Raw genomic sequence first — 22,105 nt, forward strand, 5'->3', positions numbered from 1 at the left:
TTCCCTGATTCAGGACAGATGAGATTTGGGGGAAAACATTATTGTATAGGTATTTTTGAGCAAAGGTGCTCAGAACTGCCACAGGGGTTGATAAGCCATATAAAACATAGATAAACTATGTTATGCAACAAGTATACGTTTAATTAATTGGGGGGGGGCAGAAATAAATTTTTGGTTTTTACCCTGATCTGAACTTTGTGATCATTCCTCCTGCTGAAGAGAAAAAAAAAATCTTGCTAACAACAAGTTTTTCTAAAGACAACTTTTTGTTGGTAAGATTTTGCAATGTAAGTATAGCCACCAGGGTCTTCATACTATTCTTCGCAAATTGCTACTAACAATTCTCAAAGGAACAAGACAGCTGTGGATCCAAATGACCACAGTAGAGTTCCTAAAGCAACTTCAAACAATATTAAAAAGAAAAGAAGGGAAAAAAAAATCCATTGTCTACGCTCCTGTTAGAGCTGCCCTAATGGCATCACAATGTGCATTTTAGAAAAAGCAGAAGCAGTTTTTAACAACTTCAAATAAGTGTGTGAAAATAGCCTTCATCTCTCCTTAAACTGCTAAATCTTTTTAATGCTTCTCAAAAAAAAAAAAGAAAAAAAAAGCAGTTCCAAATGGTTTAATGGTTTTAAACAGCTTTGACGAATGTGAAACTTATCTCTCTGCTTGTAATATTTCCAGAAATAGTGCTATTAAGTTGATTTGTGCATGGACACAGATCATTAGCAAATTGGAGCCTTTATGTTACAAAGGTTCTAGTCGGTGTTTAACTCTTAGGGTGAAAATCATGTTCTAAGCAGGCATTTATAACATAAACCTTGAGTTCGATAAAATCAGGCATTGATCTCTCTTGCTTCTAATATTCAATGTCATGGGCATTGCAGGTCAGAAACTGTGTTGGTCATTGACACAAACTTGCCTTTTGCTTATGCCTGAAGGCAGTTAGCATCCATGTGCTGAACAGTCTCCTGACACCTCCTGCGGCAGAGAGGATTTTTCCATCTATCCCTGACAGTCTTTTCTGCTTATTGGAGGTGACTGTATTCCTTGAATTCACATGGGAATCAACCACAGGACCACCCACAGATACAGTACACAAGCCCACAGATCTGGTCCCCAGACACAATTCAGAGCACCCATCTACTCCCCTTCCTTCTTGTCTTTCTTTTAGTGAGATAGTTTTAACTTTGGGCACGCAGAAACCTACATTTTCCCTTCTGTGTCTCCTTACGAATTCTCAGAAGATGGGCTATTTCAGTGCCCATCTAGGGACCAGAGAATAACACAGTCCACAGCTGTCATGTCATTCTTTTTTATTGCTGTTTAATTAGTCACTACCTTTTTTTTTTTCCCTGTTAAAGAAAAACAGTCATTTGGCTTCCATAATATTTCATCAGAGTTCCATACCAAAGCCTAATGTCACAGTTTCTTGAATATAAACTAAATGAACTAGAGCCACACATCTAGTCTGCTACCCTTTTGTCTAGCAGATTCAGACAGATGGTATCAACCAGTTGGAACACTCTTTGTTATAAGCCATTAAGATGAGCAGTGGGTCAGAGCCTTAAAAAATAGGTAAGTACGTATTTGCTTATAAAATGAGTTTCTAACTACTGAACAGTATAATTTAGTAAAATGGAGGCAAACTGATTTCTGTTATGAAACTGTTGGAATACCAATTTCTGACTCTGGTGATCAGAACTATTCTCATTTTCAGTTAGCTTTATTGTAAGAGTGAGTGAATTAGCAGAGAATGCCTTCCTTTCACTTATGGTAGGATATTTCTTAGACATCTGGATAACTGAAGCTGAATTTTTAAAAGCATGCTCCAAAACTTCCACAGATTTCAAGAGGTTTTGATTGTGTCTTTAAATGCCTATCACCACTGCTGATTTTCTTGGGTTTGAGTGAAAAGGAGAAAGAAGAGACTCTTACAAGCAAAAAGCAATTTTGTTAAGCTATACTTTCCTCTAGATTTATATTGATTTAGTTCAAGCTCTTCAGGACAAAGACTATCTTTCCTTATCTGTCTGAAATGTATGTACAAACAGTGAGGTCCTGTGCTAGTTGGGGTCTACAGCTTCTGTTATAAGGCAAAATAATGAATCCTACTTGGTTTATATTTCTAAAACATCTTGACTTGTTGTTGCCTTTTAAACTGCAGGACCCTTGGGGCAAGGGCTGACTTAATTTATGAAAGATAACATGATACATGCTGTTGGAGATTAATTATGAAAAAAACCCCAAAATGTAATGAACCCCTCCAGAGCAAGGAAACAATTCTAAGGAAAATTTTGCAACAGTTTTTAAATGCTGTATGGTATTAGCAGTATTAACAGCTTTATTATAGCCTTGTATTAACAAGTCTTAGTGCAATATATTAGTAGCAGCTGGCTCTGCATTAATTATCTACTAGTTTAAATGTGACAGCAATATGTATTTATAGTGGTCAGAAAACTTGTCATTATCTTAGCTAACTTTATCTCAGTCAAATAACTTACAGTATTCTAATTTGTAATGATAAAGTGGCACTGGTCATCAGTATAACTATTTAGTAATGCACATTATTTTGCCCACTGGGGTCCAGAGTGTCTTTAGGAATGACCACTGTACAAATACACGACATTCAGTATAACATTCAACAACTACTTCATCACCTTTAGAAATCTGCGAAAGTGTGTCTTGCTCGCGGTTGGATCAACGTGATTCAAAAACCTTTATCTTGTTGAACTAAACCAAATATTTTGTTTCAGATTTGTTCAACATTTTTCGCTGTTGCCCTGCACTGTAGCTGTGCCTTACACCCTGGTGACCAAGATCCGTATAGAAACATCTCATCAGTGGATTACACTTCATCAGATGCAACTGGAGGTCTTATCTGGTGATTCGTATGACGGGTGATGTGTACCTTGTGGCACACTCAGCAAATCTGTCCGTAGCAAAAAATTAATAATGCAAGGCATCTAAACTCTAGCTTTTGTGAGGTATCAAGATCATGTCAGGGAGACATACATTGGTATTGAACTTAGCTAAAATGAAATGCTTTGGTTTCATTCAAAAAATGTTATTCAGTATTGCAGTTTTGTTATATTCAGCATTTCCTTTAGATCAGAAATACTAAAGTGGCATGTTTTGACACTTCTGAACTTTGTGATTTTCAGAAGTTTCAGTAGTCAATGTTTGACTTTCTGTTCCAAATTGGGATAAAAGCAAATATGAAGACAGTGAAATTTTCAGTGGGACTGAAAACACATGTTTTTTGAGCCCTAGCTGTATCCTCATTCCACATAAAAGAGTTTCAGATATTTGCCAGGGATACTGAATTTTTATTAGTTTCACTTTATTTCCTGACAATATTAAACAGTGGGGATGCAACATTTGTACAACTGTAATAGGTGACTTTGTTTATTAGCTGGCCTTCTCAAAAATAAAAATTTAAGCATGTGAAAATTAAAATTCACATGCTTAATTTGAGTTTTTCTGCAGATATATAAACTTGAGCCTTTCTTTTGGTAATGATTCTGCTTCATTTTCCTCAGGGGATTCAGTGTTTCTGTCTGTGGCATCCCTGTCCCTGCACACTCCTCAAGAAGAAGAAATTGACACTTCTGGGAATATCTGTGCCATGTGGGAATATACTAGCTGCAGGCCTCTTTCTTGACAACATCCTTAGGAAAGGTTCAGCCATAGGGATTCCTGCAGAGACTCAGGCCAGTTGAAAGTCACTTTCTGATTAGTCTGTCATGCTAAGGTGAAATGTATAATCTGGTCTTCAGTGTCTTCTACCATTATGGAAACATGAATACTGGGAAAGAGTAGAGGTAAAATGTCCATACTCCATCTTAAGGGAACAGCAAAGGAAACTAATCCATTTCAGTGTATCTTCCTGGTGTGTCCCATCCATGTTTACAAAGAGACATATTTGCAAACAGTCAAGATGTTGCTCTAGATGAGAAAGAACTTTTTCTCATGCCTGCCTAAAAGGTTGGAAAGTTTATCTTGCTCCTGTAGAAAGAAGGGTGAATGCAATACATTTGATTCCAGTGAGCTGTTACCTGTAGTATCTGCCATATCCTGACACCATGACACTGATGAAACTATATCACATCTCCAACAAACCCCACCCCATTCCTAAGGTTTCAAGATACACTGTGTTATTCTTCATCTCACACACAGTACAGAGTCTCATGGTGTCAAGGGATATACAACAATGTGCAGCAACTCACAGTATGCTGGGGAAACCTGTGTGATTTGCTATGCAGACATCTCATTCACCCCTGGGGCTTTGCTACTTGGGAACATTTCAGACTCCACTGCAGCAGGCAGAAAGAATTCCCTTCTCCAGTGGAGAGGCTTTCTTGCCCATCTCAGTCTTTGTCTCATATCAGTCATCTCTCCAGCATGACAGGTAGGCTTCCTATGTACTGGCAGCAAAGAACAGAGCTGCTCAGATGATGAGATGCCTTTACCTTTGAAAGGCTGGAAATTTGCTTTCTGAGGAGAAGAGGGGCAGCTTAAAACTGCCTTAGGCTGTGTTGGTTCTGATGTGAGCAGTGTGCTTGCTGTATCACTGGCCTTGTACATCTGTGGTGAAGCTGAGGATGCTGGGGGAAAGCCCTGCAATGCAGACAACATACACATGTATGGTTGAGAACACATTGTAGTCATTTTAGTCACCCAGCGCCTTTTGTATTGTTTTCCTTTATTTATTTATTTATTTTTAAATAAACGGGTATATTCAGGACCAATGCTTACAGATAAAAGTGGGTGTATGACCAACTCAGGGTACAGTCAGCTGTGTTCCCAGCTGTCTTGATCTGTGTTCAGTGAAAAGTGCTGGTGGCCTGGAAACCCTAACAAACCTTCTTGGTGGTGCTATATGGAGCTGCTGTGGTACACCTAGCACATACCTCACATTTCCCACAAAGCAGGTGCTAAATTTTTACTAATGCCATGTTCTCCGTGCAGAATTTCAACATGCGAGAGTTGCAGTTGCAGAAATTCTCCTGCTATGACCCCTCTGGTAAGACCTGAGCAGCTTGCTTTGCTCTTTGACTACCTGGGAAGTTCACCAAACAAGTCAGTGGCATGCAGCTGCTGCAGGCTCCCTGTTTTTATTTTATTTTATATTATATACTGATTTTAAGTATCAAAGGGCTCTCCCCAGATGTAGAGCATGGGTATAGCCAAACCTCAGCTTTGTTTGGAAAGTAGTTTTTAATATCCATCTGGAGTGTGGGTGAAGGTGAAAGTTGTCAGGCTGTGAAAAATGGAATTGGTGTTGGCTGACCTGAAATAGGCTGTAAAGTTCTATTCCTCACAAAGGCAAGATATATTATTGCTGTAACGCCATTATTCCGCTCCATCACTTTTAAACCTTGTTCCCATTATCTGCAAGTTAAATATAACCCTATGTAAAAACAGGAAGGACAGCGCTAAGTTGTCCAGCTTAACAGCACACACTTAAAACATAATAGAGCACTTGTTACTGTATTTTATGGAACGGAAACTCCAAATGTAAAGATGTATTAAGGAAATATCTCAAAGTTATTAGGGAAGGATATTTACAATTACAGATTGCTTTATATTATGCTTTTATGAACATCTCAGGAAATGAAATAGCCCTCAGCTGTAGAGAGTGAAGAGGGAGGTAATTTTCCTTAATATGGGTGATAAAATTAATCTGATTGAAATCGCTAGCGATTATTTCGCAGAATACTGAGTGGCAGTACAATCACTTACACTCTTTTATATTTTTTTAGTCAAAGCTCATGTAGATGAAAGCTAATTACAAAGTAGTGATGTGAAGCGCTAAGGAAATAGTTTGTATAGCATAGAACAGGCACAGCTAATTGGGGTTTGTGATTACACAGATTGTTGTTAGGGAGAATTAACTACCAGCAGTCTCTCCTGCAAAGCTTCTCATCAAGGGAAAGTAAAAATAGACACTGGATCTGTTATTTATCTAATTATGCTATGAATATTTTCACAAGCATGTTACACACTCTCAAATGGTTTGTTGTTCAAAAACTTTCAGTCTCATGTTGCTTCTGATCAAAGTATCAATATGAAGTTTCTGACATTTGGTTTTTTTCACTTTATATTGCACACTGAGTCCTCCCATGAAATTATGCCTGAATGGAACTGAATGGTATGAATTTAGGCATTTATACCTAATGCTGTGGCAACTGGAATGCATCAAAATGATTATTAGAAAGGTGACTGGACAGAGAAGATTGTTTGAGTGACCAAAGTGAGAAAAGCCAAGGTAGGCTTGAGATGGCACTAGGAAATATTTTCTTAGCTATTGTAATTTGAATCATCGTACAAACCTATCAACAACTACAACATTGCAAATATGCAAAAAAGGCAGGCCTTTGTTTTATGCTGCTCTATACAGAATGGGAAGGGGTGAAGGGAGGAGATATTCCATGAGGAGACCCTTATCTTTTAAACTAATCTGCATGGGAGACTCCTTATGCTATATGGAGCTTCACTGAAATCACTATGATTCTGTGTGGTGCACTGTGTAATCAGGCTGATAATGGATGCTCATTGAATTTGTTACATGTTTTGCTTTGCTTTGTTATTGTCTTTCACTTACTGACCTGGAGGAGCTTGCTGAGATTGAAAACTCTCATGTGATGAAGTTTCAGAGAAATCCTTAAGAGCCAATACAGAAAGCCGCTTAGAATTCTGATTTTTGGTGGATTACTGAATTAATGGCTCTTACTTAACAACAGATTCAGCAAACGTTGGTCATGAAGAGAATATCTGTGTGTATTTTGGAGGAAGGCTCCTTAGTGGTGTGTTGTAAAGCTGTGTATTAGTAGTCCCAGCATAAATGCATGTCAGTCTCCACAGTTCTTGGGAATGGGGAAAGCAATAATAAAATGCTTAGGCAGTAGCACTGAAGGAATTAGCAAGCATTAATATCACCTCTGAAAGGAGCACCACACCTTCCTGTGAGCATCAGTTCCCGAGATTAATGCTTCTTGAAGGAAGCCTCAGATACTCCCATCTCCATGCATATAACATCGTCCTGTGATATCCCTCAAAGAACTGCTTGAATGACACCCAGCTGCATTCTGCACAGGAGCTGATGCTCAGTATTTGTAAGACATCTAAGAAGACTGCATCAGAGAAGAATTTTCCATCTGCACAATCTTAATTTTCTGCATTCTGTAGAATATACAGTCTTTCAGACTCAGTTTAGAAGCCTGAAGTTGAATGGGTAATTCACAGCAGTTTAATAATTCATACATTAAATAAAAGAAAAACATGTTAGAAGCAGCTTTCTGACTTTGGGTGGTCAATTTAAGACACTTGGGTTTGGATTCGCTTTGTGAAAATTCTAAATTCCCACAGTCTCCTCTCCGAGTTAAAACTGAAATGCCCTGAGTCAGAGGACCATTTTCGCATAAGTTCATATGGTTTTATTTTGCTCTCCTTTTTTCTCTAATTGTTTTTTTCTGAAAAATCATCAGGAAACAACTTGCCAAACTGTGAGTTGTCCTGTAATCCAGGAGTTTCCAAACTTATTTGAACTAACAGCTCTGAAGACTTCTGTCAGTGTTCAAAAATTAATCCTGCTATGGAAATGACCCTGTACCCAGAGGCCATACTTCTGGCTGGCTGGATGTCGTGGTGGGAGCCTATATCTTACTGTAGGCTCCAGGGATAGGCTATAATCAAGGTTCCTGGGTGTTTAGGACCAGGTGACTTGGGGCTGTCCAAGCACAAGCCCTCACTGACAAGTGTAACCCTCCCCACAGTCTTACTGACTGTGCTTCTGTGGAGCACAGTGGGAAAATCTCAGGGCAGGTGATTTATACTACCTTCGTGCAAATAAACCAAAAAAATTTGAAATGCAGCTTACTAACCATCAATATAAAAGACAATATTTCATTTTCACAGAAAACAATAGATGTACCAAAATCATTATGAAGAGAAAGTTATAGGCTTTTATACCTATATAACAACCTGAAGGCTGTTATACCTTTAAGTAAAAAAGTTGGCAAGCAACTGTATCTACAGAACCAGACTAAAATTCTTCCAGAGAAGTATTTTGCCCTGGATAGTCAATTTAAGACAAGCTGGGTCTGATTTTCCAACATACTGAATTCCTGCAGCTTTCACTGACTTCACACTGAGATGCCCAAAATCAAAGCAATAAATACAGCAATAAATGCCTGTAGTAATGCTGGTTCCCAAGCCCTCACATTCCTCTACCCCTTTTCAGGAGCAGAACCGCTGTCCCAGTGGAGAACCCTAAGGAGGAAGACTGGATACCCATATTTTGGAGCTGGCACCCTTCCCTTAAGTCTGGGGTATGACTTCCTGTTGTGTTCCCTGCCTGGGTCTTGGGTGGAGGGAAGAAGTGTAAGATGTGTGTCACAGCCTAAGTGGACCACATCCACATATAGTACTGTTGGGGACTGCAGCATACAGCTCCCATGCTTAAAACCCCCCAGTTTGCATAGACACTGGAAAAACACAGCTTGCCCTCTCCTGCTTCAGTAGACCTGTAGTTCTGCCTCAATCCTCTGAAATGTTGTGCCCCTCTGATGGGAGTATGTAGTGAGTTTTAATTAAAGACACCTTCTCATGGAAAATGACTGTAAACACAAACATCAGACAGGTGAAGTGGAGCCTCAAGTGAGTCACCCAGTGCTAGGGGGGAAACTCAGCAGAGCCTTACCTCTGGTCACTTTTTTCTGTTCCTGTGGTGCAGCCAACACTCTGATGAGCTACAGGTATTATTTCCCAGACATGCTATATGCCTGCAATGTAAGGAGATGTCAATTTACATTCTTCTGCAGTGGGGATAGGAGTAGGAAGAGGAGAAGGTATATAGACAAGGAAACTTTATCCACAAGTTGGTTTAATTTACATTTGGAAAAGTATCAAGAACAGAGTTATAGGAGACAAAACTGCTCATGGTAGGCATAATATAAGAGGCTCTCATTTTTCATGTCAGTACACAGAGGATATGCTGGATCAGATAAGCTGACCACCTTCTTAAGTAAAGTGTTTATTAAATTGGCTATCTTCAGATGAGCATGATGGAAGCTCTGCAGTAGGTTGTTACAGAGACTACTTGTCCACAGGGGAAATTTCCTCCTAATCCACAAACTCTTTTATGCCCTGAAACATATGAATATACATCCTTTCCTTAAAGTTTTGGAATCTTTTTTTGTGTGTTTGTGTTTCTGCTCTTTACTACAATAATGGTGGATACTTTGGTTATTGCCCAGGGAAGTTCAAGATGCGGAGTTATAGCAATATAGTGTCACACACTTGTACATAAATATACATTTTGTACATTTTATCCAGAAAATGTACTCAGGTATAATGAAAAAGTATATATTTTTTCATACTGTTATTAATGATCTGACACTAGCAACACACTGTATTCAATGCATATTATCAGTTTTGCTGCCATTATGTATGAGCAGAAGACAAAAATTATATTATATATGTGTATGCAAATGATGGAGGATCTGAACCTGTGCTAAGTAATTTTCCTGTGCTACTCTACTTTGTCCACTCAAGTGACAACCACTGAAAATTAAATGGTTTTCAATAACATTTCTGTAACCTGAAATGAATGTCTCCAGAATAATTAGAATATCTTGCACATAAAAAGTAATCATGTGTCCTCCACTCATGAAGAATCCTTCATAGTTGATTGACATTCATGGATCTTTAATGCCCATGAGATGTAACACTCAGGTGAGAGGTGTCACCATGTCACACTGCTTAGGGACATATCTTTGCTTCTCTGTGCAAACTGTGCTGTGCCATTTTTTGTACTCCTGTAGTTCATGGCACCAACACCACCATGACTTCTGCTTTGCTGTTCTGGCAGTCCACCCTCCCTAGCAGTACCTTGTCTGGGACAAAGTGGGCCTTCCTTTATTTGGCCACCTATATTAAAAGTTCTGTCATCACTAAGGGTCTTGGTGTTCATTTGGTGGAGACAGATTCTGTTCCAGCCACCTCAAGTCTTAAGCATTTCAATACCTACTTAAAGATACAATTTACAAGATGGCTTTTGAGAAAGCATAAGCCTTGTACTTGGCAGAAAACTGAGAATTCCTACTCCAAAAGCCACATGTTCATAAAAACACTACACTGAGCCTATATCAGGGTATCCTAATTCTCCATAACACTTATACCTTGGGCTCCCATCCCAGTCATAGGCACTTTCAGCTCAGAGTAAGAGCCAGAAAAATCTAAGTCTTCCCTCAGTCTGCATTGCAGAAATCCCCCAAATGAAACAACCAAAAAACCAAAAAACCAAAGACAACTTTGACTTTACATTCTTAAAGAAACTCTTTGCTATCAACCAATGGGCCAGAACTCAATAAATCTAATGAACTGCCATATTAATATTAATTGCCATTATTCCTGTGTGTTACATAGGCATCTAATTAGGAGAGTGTATGCGATATAGTGAAGACATTCCCAGAGGCTTACAATCCACAAAGAACACATGTGAAGGATAAAGGAAAGAAAAAAAAATTATTATTTCGTCTCATTGCTTTTAAGATGACAAACCGAGGCAGAGGACTGAAATACTTGTATTTGAGCCATTGACTTGGGGAGTCAGTTTCCACACCCAGTGATGCACACAGAGCTCAACCTGTGGTACAAAACCTAAGGAAGATCACTGCTTTGATTTTTTTTTTTTCATGTGCACTTCAGGATCAACATTTCTCACTGTTCAATACAGATAGCTGGGATATGACTTTTTTGTCCTATGTGAAGTTCTTAGTGTTTTGGCTTTGCATGAAGGTAACTGTGAGACCAGCTGAAATTTTTTCCAAAGTGTAGTTACAGCTCTTTTTCCACTGAACTATAATCCACCTTTGCTCTGTTTTAATTTCCATGCTGGCTGACCTGTCCCTATATTGGCCTCTCATCTGTCTAGGGTGGCTCAGGGGAACCTTCCTGTACCAAAAGCCACCCATTCCCAGGCAGGGGGTAAGAACATGAATTGTTTTCTTCTGTCCTGGATGCTTGTCTCAGTTTTGCTATAGCTACTTTACAGGTAGTAACTGAGCTATTTATGAACATTATAGAAATTGATGCATACACTTGGAGGATGGCAGGCTGTATCTTAATGTAGACCTTTTTATGATGCAGAATACTGACTCTATGAACACATGAACCTCCAATTTATTTACACCTTTAGTTTATTTAGAAAAAATTCCTTATGCATATACTTTACAGCAGTACTGCTTTTAGTTCACACATATAAATTTTCTACTAACTAGCATGCACCACAAGCTCTGTGGAATTTGTGTTAGTGGTGAGAAATATTACAAATTGCATCCCCTGAAGGTTTGGGTCCACAAAGGGCTCAGTCCTGAGGTTTTGCCATGATGCTTCAAATAATATTCAGTAATATTATTACAATAATATTCAGTAAAAAGGACGAAAAAGGGAAAAAGCTTTCAGTGTCTTGTGGGAGTTTCTCTTCAAATCTTTGCCTGTGGTGCATTTTGCTTGAACATTGCTGTAGTAAGTTTTATCTACATGTTTATCTAGCTGTCTACACCAGAGGATATATTGACCAGGATATTACTCCCAGCCTACATCTAGCTTTGTCCTGGCTCTTAAATCTTCATTGTTACCTAATCCCTTGACAAGCTCTACAGTGTTCAGCTCCTGAGCACTGCAATACTACAGTACACAAGAGATTTGCATACAGCTAAATCACCCCATGGAAAATTCCCTTGGTACCCGTTTTCTACTTAAACTAGTGATTAAGTACCTCTATCTACTACAATTTGAAAAGCATCAGCATCTTCCTAAATGCATATTTTGGCTGATTGAAGAAGTAATTTAGTTTACATGGGAAATACCAAAAAAATACCAAAAATCTTATTGCAGTGTTTTCCATGCTGCTTTGGTTTTTGCCCTTTTTCTTTTCTTTTTTTTGTTTTGTTTTGTTTTTGCTTGTTTGGTTATTTTTCCCCTCCAGAATAAAAGGGAGGTAAGTCATATATTTCAATGATAATAAGATTAATAAAAAAGGATAGATGGGAGAGGGGTGCCCCTTCTTTGGGGAAAAATTAAAAAATATCACACCACAATTAGCAAGTGAATGAAGCAAATATAAACATTTCTATTAAAAGCTTAAAAATTTCTCTCTTTTTTTTTTTTTTTTTTTCCATTATCTGTTATCTGTTTCTGGTTTTCTTGTCAATAGCCTGTGCAATCAGTAGGAAATCTGTATCTTGTTAAAAATATCTTCAGAGAAAAATTTTCCAGCAGACCAAGAGTAGATACACACATATATGCAGAGAGATGGTATTAGAAATCCACTTGTTTAAAATTATAAGCCTCATAGTTAGAAAATGTTGATCTTTCTGAATGCTAAAATTAAGACTGCACATGTATTCTTAATTTAATTATCTTGTGTATTTGCCTAACAGGACAGTCTTGCACTGACTTTCACTCTTTGGTCTTTGTACCCATTCACTGGAGCAAAGCAGCAGTAACTGTGGTAGATCCAGACAGATGAGCATTTTCTTTGCCTTGAGGGAAGCACAGACACTGTTCAAAGCTGCTCCTATTCCATTTCCCTGTCTGCTTGACAGCATGGAAGTGTGGCTGCACAAATGGGCACCATCAGGGTTCTGCTTCTGCTGATGGCAGTGGGCAGGTCAACCAGTGTGAGAATGGCTTTCTGAGGTGGAGGTATTCATACCTGGCTCTGGACAGGACCATGGAAAAATATTTCCATCGTATCACAATGCCCCTGATCAGTTTTTAAGGATGATACAAAATTAAACCACACTTTTTTTTTTTTTTTCTTATTTTACTGGATAGCATTACACCTCAGATACAGACTTTCCTGAAAACTCAGCCAACTGGCCCAAGGATAATGACCACCTTAATGTGGTTAGCATGCTTTTAGTACCTAAGGTAGTAGCAGGCATGGCTCTAGGATGGAAGTCTGTACTAAGTAATAACGTGATCAGATGCTGTTTTCTGAGACCAAGTAGATGGCACGGTCATGTCTACATGTGCCATTTCTGTTCTCCCTGCCTTGCCCCTACTGTCACCTGGAGACTGTCCTTGCTCCAACCTGTTCCTTGAACAGTGCCTGGCAGACTAGTGGGCATGTGCCTCAAAATGTGCTGAGGAGCATATTAGCAATTAAGCAGTGTGGATGATCATAGGTCTGGTCCCAACCTGCTTTGTAGCAGAGAGGCAGCTGCTGTGAACCATGTGGAGTAATGGCTTACAGCTGGCTTGTTGCTTTCCAACACAAAGCTATGACCTGTCTACCATATATTTTGTACATTTCGTACATTTCCATGGCTCAGTAGGAAAAAACCTCCCAGGATTATGGCAGCAAATGAAAGCAAGGAATGAAGACTGTCTTCAATCTTACCCATAACCCTAGTCTCTACCCCAGAATTTGAATTTGTCCCATGTGTTGGCCTACTTTAGGTACAGACCATTTCTAGCTAAGGGAAGAGGGACCAAGTTGACTTCTTTTACCTTCTTTTAGGAACCAGATGATCCAATATACTAACCTGATCAGCAGAATATTTGCAATATGAAACACACAGAGAAAAAGTCAATATCTGTGTTATTTGGATTTCAAAACAATTGCAGATATTTAAGCAATAACTCAGACTCCACTCAGAAGGCAGTAAGCAGTCAATTTAGACATTGACTAGCTAGCACGTTCTGGGCTGCTGATTTTTTGTGTGTGGATATCCATAAAATATTTTCTACTTTTCCCCATGTTTTGTGCAGCTGTGCTGCCTTTTTTATCTGTATACCACCCACTTCCCTCTAGTGATTTTTGGACCTGTTGAATTCAACAAGGTTTTTTAACCAAACAAATTCAAAAGAAGATGATGTCTCAAAGCCATTGAAATACTTAATATTTTCATAGATATTGGCAGCTGAATAAAAGAGCATCTTTAACCCCCTGTAAGACAGGTAGAGTTCAGTTCATACATCCCATTTGGCAGCAGCAGCTTGCAGCTGATCAGCAATGATATACTGTCTAACAGCTTTGTTATGTCTTGTCTGGTGTTGGAAAGACTGTGAGGGAAAACTGGGTTATTCAAGACAGAGCTTTAAAGGAGCAAACCACACAAATCCATAGGAAAACTCATTTCATTAGTCTGACTGGTCTTAGTCAGCATCTAGTATAAGCTCTAGAGATGTCTCTCAGGGGACAATCATGTTATGTAGAGACATACCAGTTTCTGGTATGTTCAGGAAACACATATCCTTCATCCCACCAGCTTTGAAGAACTGCTTTGTTGTGCACACTTGCTGGGCATGTCTCCAATGCATGTAAGTGTCATGTTAGCTTCCACTATGTTGAAAAGTCCTGTATACAATTGTAAAATTCATTTTTAGACACAGAGTGCATATTGAAGCTGTAGAAAAAAGTATACTCTGAATACAAAACACTGCTCAGTCTGGATATAAATTATTTTCACAGGCTATTCCTGGCACATATGAAAGAGCAAACATTACTCTTAAAGAATGCAAAACTTATGCAATGTTTAAGGATCTTTTTAATTTTACCAAAATCAATTGTATGCCTGCACATTGTTTAACCATGGTATACTTCAACTTAGTGGGAAAAAAATACCTGCTGCAGGTTCCCGGTCTCCAACTTACAGAAAATCAATTTATCCAGAATAAGATTATGTCCTGCTTCTCCAAAAAGGCTATTTTCATGCCAGATTTCCATGTCAAATCTGAAACATTTAAGGTATAAGATTATTTTGAAGACTGAAAAAATGTTTTATATGAGGGAAAACTGGATTTCCTCATGTTCAAAGATGGCACAAAACACATATTCTAGAAAGATGTTTAAAATGCCAAACTATGCCTACCTAACTCAATTAAACCCCCCCAGAAAGGGAGGCTGCTGTCATTTTCTGATTGACATGGATTAATCTGAATTTCCTCAGGTGTGTTAGTCCAGGAGCAACTGAGGCTTACCCCAGTGACTGAAGCTGCAGTTGTTTCTTACCTCGCTCGTGTTCACATATGTCAGTGGGAGACAGTGTAGGCGCTACTTCTGACAGCTTTAAACCAGCGTTTCTCCTAGAGTAATTAGCTAATGCATTATTGTGAATTAAAACCAGCTCATTCTAACATTGAAGGATGTAGATGGGAAAATAGCATAAACACTGTTTTGACCTCAGCAATGGAAAATTTCAGCCCACACAGAAACATTTTAATATGCTCCAGTGGGGTTGGCTAGAAAGCAACAATTCAGTCTAATGAAAAACCATATCTGAATATTTAGTTGATTTTTCATTAGGACAAAGCCCATCTTGGACAAGTCAGAGGAGAGCTGCTCTGAGTTAGGGAGATTGCAGAGCAGCAGGTCCAATTAGAGAGAACTTGCCTTCCTCTCTGCAGGGTGTTTGGCTGCTTCAGATCTCGTTCTTGTGGGGACTAAACCAATGCTGCATTCTGGACATGGGACTGTTCCCATGACAGCTCTGTTGTTTCTGTAAACGAAAACTGGAATTTGAGTAATATTTAATCCCTAAATGTCTCTCAGTGTGATCAGTACAGGCCAGGATGCAAAATAGTCATAGTAGCACAGGCACACAAAATAAAACTCCCCAGTTGATGATGGGTTACATTTTGCCTCTACGAAACCTATGTAAAATACAAGCTCCAGGCTTGCTTTTTCGAGGTGCAGTAGACCTATCACATGTAAATTTATAGCTCTGAGACAGGCCTGTGATGCTTGATCCTCATCCATTGTAAAGTGTTGTTTGCTGCCACTGATGATTTGTGGTCAGGTAGAACACATGTTCAAATAACATTCTGTGCTTCTGCTAAAGCACTTATTTATATAATTTCTGGTTTAGCCTTCATTCCTCTTTTATATGTTCCAGGCTATTCTCTAACTTGCAGCCAGGTCCCAGACTGAGAACGTCACCCATGCACATATTAAGAAATGGTGTGTCTGTCAGGTGTTTATAATCCTGCTCTGAATGAAGTATTTAGGGTTTTGTCTTGACTCTACATTCTTATTACTTATTTTACAACCTGTTATTGTGTCATATCAATTGTGATCAAAGAGTATCCATCTGATAATATGCTATTAATAGCTATGCATTAATGATAATAAACCAATAGCTGAAATCATAGTTTTTATCTGCAAATATTCGTGCATCAGCAAGCTAGAATCTCATTTAATAATTAATATGTGAACGTTTCAAGCAAATGTAAATAATCATACAAGCACTCAATTGCAAAACATGAGTACTCTGTCGTGCATGGAGAATTTAGATACACTGTGTTTTATTCACAGACTTAATATTTTAAATAACCAGAGTTCTGAGTATGTATGCCCACTCATTTTAACAAATAAGTTGATGAGGATTTCCTCATATACTCTATGCTGCTTAGTATCCAGAAAAGAACAGGAACAGGAACAACAGATGCCAGCTGCTGAATGTTAGTACTGTTCACACTGTTGAAGGCAGAGGCTTCATACCAAGAAAATGATCAAGGACAACACTTCTATAAAAATGAAAATTTTCATATTTTGCTATTCAAATGAGAGGAAAACAGGGCATAATGAATAAAAAATGCATACCACAGAATTGATTTTTATTATCAGGTAATCTAACCCAGAGTGCACTTCATTATAAGTCACAGGCCAAGACACTGCTTCAGAAATAAGTAACATTTTTTTGTCTCTGGAATGAAGTATCATGGCTTACCTTGGTACACTGCAACTTTGGAGGTACTGTTTCATGAAATTTGTGAGTCAGATTGAGCTGGTTTCCTCAGTATTATGGTTACGGCTTTATTACCCTCCTGGAAATTAGCCCTATTAGGTTAGGATCTTAATAGACTTTTTTGGTTTACTCTTCAGGATGGAGACCTGAATTTCCATCTTAAATAAATTTCACAAGTAGGCATGCAAATGAGACCATAATAGTTTGGAAATATGTCCTATGTCACAACATTAAGCATTTGGATAAAATAAAAGGTGTTCTGCATGGAGAACATGTGTTTGTTTCCTGCATTGTTTGTTCAGAATTCACATTAAAAAGCAGACTTCTTGGCACTCTAAAGTAGAACGTGAACATATCCTTAGTCCATCAATAAATAAAAGAAATGAAACCCATGTGAGATGAATTGATTAAAAAAATTAGAACTTATAGAAAAGATCAAGTGCACATACTGAGGCATTGTACCATTGCCTTCTGGAAACTTGAAATCAGTCATTATGGTGAACTGCACTAAGAAACTAGTTAATGAAATTATCATGCAGCTAATCTGTACTAAAGAAAAAAACTCTAGCTAAAGAGTACTTGCTCATAACATATGTAGTGAAATATTGTTGTATGTTATTGCAAATTGCACAATTGAGAAAATAAAGGGTTAAAAAGACCCAGCAGTTCCTCAGTTGAAAAAAAAATAGATCTTCTTTTCTGTTTTACTCAGTAGGGATGTTTGTGTTTAGGATTGCATGCAATGAGTATGCATAATATTTAGCTTTATTCTTGTCATTGTTTACAGTGTATGCTGCCTCTGTGTTGGCAAACCATATTTCCCATTTGGGACAAAGCACAATGGATAGCGGAGAAAGAAGGGAGTCAGTCTGGGTTTATCATTACATTTGGATTGGGAAATCCCATGACCCAGTGCCTTTTTTTTTTTTTTGTAACCTTTTTGAGTCTTCTACCAGGCAGCAGATTAAATTAAGCAAGGTAGAGAATTTAAAGGAAATCCTCTGTTCCTTTTGCTCAAGTTGCTGGCTGGGTCTAGGGCATTTTATGGGGATTGAAAGGGAACTTCCTTTGGAAGCTTTCCATCTACTTGTGTATCTACATGTGTACAGATTGTGGGAGTTCTGGAGCTCTCCAAATATTTGCTGATTCAAACACACTTAGGCAGCTCTGCTGTGACTCAGTCCTCCCTAGGCTACAGCTGGACAGAGCAAGGTTTCTCTTATACTGCCCCAAATACCTATGATTCAGTAGGATACAAAATACATCCCCAGGTGAGCCTGGTAATTCAGGTAGGAGTAGAGGTGCTTTGGCAGAGTGAAGACTTCTAAGTAACCTCTTAGACTGCTGCAATCTCACTTCAAAGCCCTGTAGGTTGGGGTGTACCATCACAGGGCATATACCACACTAATCCATCCATTGTGCCACCTGCTTCAGAACACTGAGGAGCTTTCAAACCACTGAGTCAATCTGTGGCCCAGAAAACCTTTATAATCTAATCAGTCAAAATCAACAGGGATTGGTGTGACCAAGGAAACAATATATGCCAAAGTCACATCGCTGGCCTATGCAAAACAGAGAGACCTTACAGAGTGGTCAAGACAATCCTGCCTGCTCAGTCACACTGTGCAAACAGTGGCCATGTTTCCAGCACAGTCTATCAGAGGTATATATAGTGCATTTACACTATTTAAGTAATAATATTGTACCTTGCACTAAAAAAAAAACCAGCTAAGGTATTTGCAGCATGGTATTTCTAAGATGGATATCTAAAAAATTAGATTGAAATTCTCTTAGTTTTGATTTCAAAAATGCAGCTTTTTAGAAGCTTTCAGAAGAGGCACTTAGGCAGTCACTGCCTAAGAAAGACGTGTAGTCTGAAGAAATACACCTTTCTTCCGATGGAATTATGCTGTATGATACAAGTGTTCCTTGCGGCTCGCTTACGCACTTACACTCTCACAGTTTCCACAAGTTTGGTCTGCAACCAGAAGCAAAGAATTAATTCACAATTTGATTCGCATTAAACAATGACATGATTTAAATAGATAAGGTTTACTTATTAAGGAATCCTCCAAATCCTCTACTGGAAGGGAAGATGACCTTGTAAAAACATGTAGATACATTATACAAAAGGCCTGAATTTGTCTCCTTTTTCCTCACAGAATTCAGTGGAAAAATGCAAACTACTGTAATGAGAGTTATAAACTACCATTGCTCAAATCTGACTTTAAAATTTGGTTTATTTAGAACATAGAAATACACATGAAATTTAATCAGCATCTCAAGTCACATTATGTACTCTCTGCTTGACAGGAACTGAGCACATAAATTAGCTGAACTGGGAGCTAGTCCCAGATCCATCCCTACTTGACTACAGCACCTCTTGCTAGGAACTTCCAGCAGGGGAAGCTCTTAGCACATCAGTATCTTCACGCTTCAGACGAGAGCAAAGTTTAGTCGAGACCGAGCTGGGGAGGGGTGGGGGAGAAAAGTGAGTGAGGGGGAGGAGGGGGGGTTGAAGGAAGGGAAGAAAATAATCAACAGTGTCATAAATAGTTGTATTAGAAAATTAGAGAAAAAATATTATTTTGATCGGATGCTCTTGCTGCACCTTAGAAGTTAAAATCACATATAGACAGGGTGTGTAAGAGTGGGTGGCAGAGTATTTATGTATGAAACTTTGTGGCTTACAATACTCCTTCTGTGAGGGAACGGCGTCCAGTTTGGGACTGACAGGCAGCCTTCAAGCTTTGTGCCAGCACACTAATCCCTTGTCTGTGGGTTACTGAAAAAATACTTGCATTTTTGTTCCCAGTTCACCTTGGTGAAAAAAACCAATTCCACATATGATAAATCCAGTGTCTACAGAAAGGCAGTCACCTAATTGCACAGCGAAGCAGAAGAAAGCCTTGCAAATGGTATACAATTTTCAAAGTGTTCCAAGCCTTAGGCAAAAGCCTTTCAACTATGTCTAAAACTGAATGATAAAATATGTTGTACAAATTATCTGTGAACAGGAAACATGTGGTAGTGGCAGGGGACTGAAATGTAACACTTGTAAAGAAATGGGAACTGCCAGTCATTTATACCCTTTTACTTTTCCTTCAGTCACAAGTTCCATCATATTTTTTTTCACCATCAGTTGATGTTCAAGTTTATAATAAGACATTTATCAGATCTCACTAGGCCAATTACAGCTTTGTAGCAAAAACAACAAGAAATAATATCCCATATGAAGCTAAAGGTTTAGTTTTGTCCCTTTCTTCATACTTTTATAGAATTTCTGTTTTATCATTGTGAGGATGCGTGTGGATGGAATTTTGAAAGAGTTTCAGTACTGCAGAAATGCCTGAGATGCCAGTCATCTGCACGTTAGATTAAATTAATCAAAAGTTGAGAAAACTTTCTAAAGTCCTGTCTATAAAGCAGTATTAAAAAATGAAATAAAGAGAGAGAGAGGATGAAAAGGGAAATGTACAATTACTGTTCAGCAGGAATAAAAAAACACACACCAAAACACCTTATATTCTGAAAGCTCATTTCTGCTTCCTTGCTCTAAAAGTTCCTGAAGTAACGGTGTATCTTATACCTTCTATTTTTTAAAAAGTAATCTTTATCACCAATACCAACTACTGTGCACTTTGGTCCTCATTGATGGCATTTTTTATAGATTACCTCTAGAAGAGCACTTCGAGGGGGAGACAAAACAAAAACTTTTTACATTTTGCTTCATCTTGCACAACAAAAGGAAACAGTATTGCCAGGTCTCAGGAAATGTTTTGGCATAAGGTAAACATGAAATTTAAATGTAGTGCTTAAAAATGCCACTTATAAGCAGCTAGAAAAACGAAGAAAGAACCACAAAACAACAACAGGGTTTTTATCCATGACAATTTTTAGATAACCAGATATGTTTATGCCTTAGTTCTTAAAAATTTTAGAAACCATAAAGACATAGAAAAGTGTGTGAAAGCCCATCAACAAAGAAAACCTCTTAACTGACTGGCTGAAAGACACCCTAACCCTCATTTAAGACTGTATTACTTCTGTGTACTGCTGTCCTAATTAGACCACATTAGGTGTCCTTGGTTTACTGCAGGGCCAGAACCATTCATGCCCATTGTGATAACATGGCTGTTGTAATTTGGTGAACTGATGAACATGCAACATTAGTGTCTGTCAAATTGATTTCCTGCTGATATTTCCTGTAATGTATATGGCACAGGGAAGTACTTGAGAAAATAATTAAAATTTTGTTCATATTTGAGATAAAAAGTCTTTCTTTCAAGTTCTGCTAAAAGAATCATTCAGAGGTAAAAGAATTAAAGGTCTTGCAGCATTCTGAGAGACTAATGAAGAGGTTGTGTGATTTGAAGGTTAGATCATTGGGCTGGGAATCATTAACATAACTAGGCAAACAATCAGGTGGAGCTTTTTGATTCGGTGATCGAACCCAAGCACTGGAAAAAATCTCAAGCAGATCTTTCAAAACAGTTTTGTAGTAGTTAAAGCCAAACCATAGAAAAAATAATAAAAAAAAATAGTGTTTTACTTTGAGCTGTCTTTTTTACAAATTTGGGTCAGTCTTCCTACAAGACTAGAAATAGAAAATTTTAAATAGCAAGGGCTAAAAATTTTATTCTGGACTACTTTATGAGTTTTCAAAGAAGTATTTAATTTAAAAATACTGTAATTAAATCTTTGCAGCCAACCAATTTCAGTGTTTAACCTCCTGTCCTTTTTTTTTGGCCATGAATATTTACTGCTGAGAATTTGAAACTAGTTTTGCTCCCTGTAGCTGTGCCTATACTGCAAACCAGTAAAAACTCCTCAGCTTTGGTCTCAAGTCCAGGCTTGGGTCTGATAGAGAACACAGTGTCTGCTTCCTATGTCTGGATTTACTTTGCATGAAAACCAGGAAAGCATGAAATGGTGATGGTGTCTGTTTGACTTTTGCATTGAGCTAGACCCAGGCAGATCCGGGAAGCATTCCTGGCTTCCCCACTGTCCACATAAGCTTTGAAATATTGGGATTTTTGTTTAGCAGCTTTATTATTAAAATAAAAAATCCTGCTTGTTGAGTTTTGAAATAAATGTCCGGTTCTATTATGCGATAGCTACATGACTTCTGGTCACTATCTGTATATTTCTGGGCTTAATTTTGCCTGTGTGTACACTGGGAACAATAATAACTTTCCTTTGAACAGAGCTTTGAAATCTTTAGAAAAAAAGGGCCATATAACTGTATTTATACTGTTCCAAATTATTTGTGCCTTTTGTCTTTCTCCTGTTAATTCCCCTTTAACTCTAATTTTTTAAAAGAACAGAGTAAAATTTCT

The 22,105-nt window shown here is 38.2% G+C and overlaps 1 long non-coding RNA gene across 1 annotated transcript in view; it reads left to right on the top strand.

Moving 5' to 3' along the window:
• The window catches only part of LOC135410064 (uncharacterized), a 37,881-nt gene that overhangs the window by 4,495 nt on the left and 11,281 nt on the right, over positions 1 to 22,105 (top strand). Inside the window, exons 2-3 of the long non-coding RNA XR_010428504.1 lie at positions 50 to 6,274; positions 8,249 to 8,336. This is a non-coding gene — a long non-coding RNA (uncharacterized LOC135410064). The remainder of the gene's footprint in view (positions 1 to 49; positions 6,275 to 8,248; positions 8,337 to 22,105) is intronic.

The sequence above is a fragment of the Pseudopipra pipra genome, chromosome 2, assembly GCF_036250125.1.
Source record: "Pseudopipra pipra isolate bDixPip1 chromosome 2, bDixPip1.hap1, whole genome shotgun sequence".
Lineage (NCBI taxonomy): Eukaryota > Metazoa > Chordata > Aves > Passeriformes > Pipridae > Pseudopipra > Pseudopipra pipra.